This window comes from Tasmannia lanceolata, unplaced genomic scaffold, assembly GCF_043159265.1.
Source record: "Tasmannia lanceolata isolate RefF3 unplaced genomic scaffold, GAP_Taslan_0.1 ptg000015l, whole genome shotgun sequence".
In the NCBI taxonomy this organism is placed as follows: Eukaryota; Viridiplantae; Streptophyta; class Magnoliopsida; order Canellales; family Winteraceae; genus Tasmannia; species Tasmannia lanceolata.
The window spans coordinates 9,043,072-9,048,170 of NW_027518692.1; the positions used below are offsets into that span (position 1 = coordinate 9,043,072).

Consider the following 5,099-nt stretch of genomic DNA (forward strand, 5'->3'; position numbering starts at 1 on the left):
CGGATCGCCCGAGCAAGGGTTCTCATTCAGGGAGCACTTAACAAACATTTGTTTATCTTGACTCTACTGGGGAGAAGGGCTTTGGTATTTGATCTTGCGAGAGATAAACCAGTGTTTACCAATCTTTTGGATAAGTGAAGAACACATTTAAGTGTGAGTGGTAGTGGTAGGAAACATGCATATTTTTATCATTTTAAGCGGTACTACTAAGGTATTTGCTTGTTTTTGGTGTTTCAGGACTACTTTCGGATTTTTACAGAAAATAGAGCTAAGGCCCATGAAATGAACAATTTAGATCATCCAATAGAAATGGTTTAGGCCATGTCCATCAGAGCTCATAAAGTGGACAATTTCGATTAGTGAACAAGTGGCCTTTATAGGTGATATTTATCACTAATATTTGGATGGCTCAGATCATTTTATTAGAATTGTTTACGAGGCACCATCAAGTTACATCGTAGCCCATTACATTGGACGGTCAAGATTTTCTTAGGAAAATAACATGGCTTATTTATTTTGGATTTTGGGCGCACTCTCTTTCTTCATGTGGACCCCACTCATATCTATTAAGCTTGCCAATTCCACCCGGACTTCGATTTTTGAATATACACATCATATGAAAGTTGAGAAGTGGGCGCGAATTAGGATTTTGGAAATGGTGGGATCCACTTGATAAGAGCCCACGTTTTTACACCCTTTTTCATTACCAGGGACACCTAGTGTAAGTGTATCAATGGCAGATGGGTGTCTTTAGTAATAAAAGGGGGTGTGAATATTACTTCTTTTTATTCATGATGGGACCCATTCTCCCATTCAACCAAAACATTAGCCCACGTTTGTGTTTTATTTTCCAATATATTATATTATAAGTAGGGCTCACTAAATTGTCCGCGTTGGATTTCATCTCTCGAGCCACTCATGTCTTGGGGTATCAAAGTGGGACCCATTTTGGTTCTACAAAAGTCATCCACGTTTCCAGCCCATTCTTTGTTTTGGTTTATTATTAAAATATGCATGTAGTGTATGTACATGCTGACGTGCGACCCACTGTGGTGTTTATAAAACCATGCACTTTCTATTTCACTAACAAAGCACTAAGCAGACACGTGTGTCTCTCTCTTGAATATAGAAAGCAGCTCTCAGTTTTAGGAAATTGCCAATTCCCTATATTGCCATATATATATATATATATATATATATATATATATATATATATATATATATATAGAGAGAGAGAGAGAGAGAGAACATTTCCTACACACTTGTGTAGGTAAGTTATCTACACACTACCTTAAAATACAGTGGGGGCCCACATTGTTTGGGTGATCCAAACAATTCATTTGAATGATCCTCACATAGATAGGGTGTCCACAAAAAATCAGATCCATAGGATCATCCCAACCGTACGATTTGTGGAGGTAAAATGGACGTGTATAAACCTTCACAAATTAGTCCATTTTTTGCCTCCATAGTTTGAATGGTTAGGATGATCCTATGGATCTGATTTTTTGTGGACACCCTATCTATGTGAGGATCATTCAAATGAATGGTTTGGATCACCCAAACAATGTGGGCCCCCACTGTATTTTAAGGTAGTGTGTAGGTAACTTACCTACACAAGTGTATAGGAAATGTTCTCTCATATATATATATGAGGAAAGTGTTGATGAGCTTAAGCTCACCAAACTTATGGTGAGCTTAAGCGCCCCAATCACATGGGTCCCACATTTTCTGTGGTGATCCAAACCATTCATTTGCAAGGCCCTATCATAGATAGGGTGTGTACCAAAAATCCACTCTATAGGATCATCCTAACCCCTCCATTTGTCAATGACAAAAATGGGCAGATTTGTGGATAAATAATGTCTGTCCATTTTGACCTCCACAAATGGATGGGTTAGGATGATCCTATGGAGCTGATTTTTGGTACACACCCCATTTATGTAAGGGCCTTTCAAATGAATGCTTTGGATCATCCTAACAAAGTAGGTCCCATATATATATATATATATATAGGAAAGTGTTGGTGAGCTAGCTTGCCCAATCACATGGGTCCCACATTTTGGGGCGTGATCCAAACCATTCATTTGCAAGGCCTTATCATAGATAGGGGGTGTACCAAAAATCAGCTCCATAGGATCATCCTAACCCCTCCATTTGTGGAGGACAAAAATGGACAGACACAAATTACAAATCACACACACATATATATATATATATATATATATATATATATATATATATATGAGACCCACCTTGAAATTACAAAATACATGCAAGTTTCCTCTTACACATTAGCTCACGTCTTTCTTTTGAACTGGAAAGAGCAATTGCTAATTTGGTGTATTGCTATGGTGGAACCCACTTACAATTAAAGATACATGCAAAGTTATCTAAACAGTATCGACTTTCCATTCCAAATATAAAGCAATTTCTAAAAAAAGCAGCCCACATTTTTTGTAGTTTTGGGCTACTTTGTAATGTATACAATATACAATTAAGTGGGGTCCACTTGCACTCATGAGAATCTCTTTGTTTTTATTACTAATTTGTTTTATTTGCTTTTATATATTATATAGGTGGGACCCACAATGAGGAAAACAAAGAGAGTTGCCCAAATTTCCACCTTCCCCAACGTTGGAAAATTGAGGAGAAAAGTCAAGGTTACCAAAAAGGAGTGCAAGGTTGTTGAAATTATGAAGAAAGAAAAGATGAAGTTTGCCATTACCAACAAATACTCAAAGTTACAAAATTGCCAACTACAGGTGGTGATTTTCAAAAATACAATATACTTTCCAAGTTGGAGTTTCTCTTTAGTGCTAAAGATAGAAAGGGAAAAAAGTTATATATTGAAGAGATCTCTCTACAACACAACTCTCTACTTCTCTACCACTCTCAAGCTCTCTCTCTTAGGTCTTTTTGTTCTCTCTTGCTCTTTTTCAAGTTCTTTTTCTTTTCTACTCTCAACCAAGGATCAATTATCCGCCGTTCAATCCAAGGTGACACTAAAGCTTGAAGAAGAGGATTTGGCCAAAGTTGGAGGAGAAAAAGACTAAGTTGTATTTAATTTTTGTTATTTATTTTAAGTTCAATTTGATGTAATTTTGTTCCAATTCAAGTTAGTGAAGAAGTAATTTGTTTTTGTTTCGTTTCCTTTCAAGTATTATTTGGTAATTCTTCTCCCCTCTTTCCCTTTTATTTTTATTTTTCTTCCCTTCTCAATGAGTAACTAAATCCTATTTACTTAGGGTTTAGTTGAAGCTATGGGGAAGGAGAGAGATTGTTAATTAAATCAATTTACTCACTTGAAAAAAATTGTGTAGGATTTCATATTTGAAAAAAATCTCAATCATTCATGCCATTGGCTTTCCCCTTTCGTATGAATGATTGTAATTTCTATATAATTACTATAAATTGGAGAGTGTATTTGATTAATTACTTATAAGGAATGACATCCCTTTGATCTTATTCCTTATTGACTAGTTAATCGAATTTTCAAACAAATTCAAGAGTTGTTTTAATTAATCAATTTTATCCAAACACATGGTGGATTCTAACCCTAAGTAATTTTTTATATTGAATTAAGATTTTTACACCATTCCCAATTACTTTTGCAATTTTCCAATTCACTTAAGCCCTTGGGTTTTGATTTGATAATTAGATTAGATAAGTAGTTAAAAGAGATTATTAGAATTTTGGTACACTTTGCCTAAATATAAGAGTTAAAATGGTAATCCTTTTTACATTATTTTCGACCTCTGTATCTATTTAGTTAATAAATTTATAATATATTGTTGGCTCTAAGGTTGCTGTCCACGGAAATCCTGAGTCCATTCCAGGCAATAATATATCGTAAGTTTATTTTCTGAATAATATAGGGGTAGAATTTCAATTCTCTTCCCTGAGTTCGACTCGTATCTACACGTGATCCGTGCACTTGCTGTTATTTATTATCTCAATCTAGTTTTTGGCGCCGTTGGCGGGGAAGAGTGCGATTATTTTAATTCTTATATTACTCGAAGTGATTTTTATTTTTCTTTTAGTTTTAATTATTTACTTGTTTACTTTGGTTTTTGGTTACTTCTTTTTCTAACTTGGCTATTTTCTGTGTATGAGTGTAGGTTGGGTGCGCAACTATGTCAATCGCTTGGAGAGAGTAATTCGATCAGAAACAGAGAAGGATATTCAACCAATTCCAATCGCCATGGCGGAAGAAGAAGCGCCCAAGAACCTTCGTGACCGTTTCTATCTGGCCCGAGCAACGCAACCCTCATGCATTAGATTGTCAGCTGCTCAGGGCAATAATTTTGAGCTTAAGTCGCATTTTATTTCCATGCTTCCCATTTTCACGGGCTCCCATCTGAGGATGCCTATTTATTTTTACATGAGTTTGAGGAGGTTTGTGCTTTGATTAAACTGCAACAACTTTCTGATGATGCGGTAAAGTTGCGGTTCATCACCTTCTCACTCAAGGAGGGAGCCAAAAAATGGCTCTATGGTTTGCCCACAAACTCCATTACCACTTGGGAGGGGTCCACGGTTGCGTTCCTTAAGAAGTTTTTTCCTTTACATAAAGCAAACAAGCTAAGGAATGATATTTTACAATTTAAGCAAAAACGATTAGAGTCGTTTTCTAAGTTTATGGAGAGATTCAAGGATCTACTCCAAGAGTGTCCTCACCATGGTTTAGATTTGTGGCACTTGTGCCAAATAGTATATGAGGGCATTGATTACCAAACAAAGAAATTACGTGAGTCCTTGTGCCCTACAGGGTTCACATCTTTCACAGATGAGAACCTTGCATGGAATTTCTTGCTTGATTTAGCAGAGAATACAAGTGAGTGGGAATCCACTCAAGAAGGTGAGAGAGCCACCGCAGGTAAGGGATTTCTTTTAGAGGGTGCCGTTGCTAAGGAGGCCCAACTTGATAGCCTAATTAAAAGGCTGGAAGCGATAGTTGTCAAAGGACCTTCACAGGTCCACCAAATTACACATAGTGTTCCCATGTGTAGTTGGTGCCAAGCCACGGACCATGTCATGGAAGAGTGTCCAACTCTTGCAAAGTTTGGTAGTGCTACGGAGAATGTGAGTGCTCTCTA

The 5,099-nt window shown here is 36.8% G+C and overlaps 1 non-coding gene across 1 annotated transcript; it reads right to left on the reverse strand.

Annotated features, from left to right (window-relative positions):
* Positions 1–4,581: 4,581 nt before the first annotated feature.
* LOC143847714 (small nucleolar RNA R71) lies at positions 4,582–4,688 on the reverse strand. Its single transcript, XR_013235225.1, has one exon. It is a non-coding gene; the product is annotated as a small nucleolar RNA R71 (small nucleolar RNA).
* Positions 4,689–5,099: the final 411 nt, after the last annotated feature.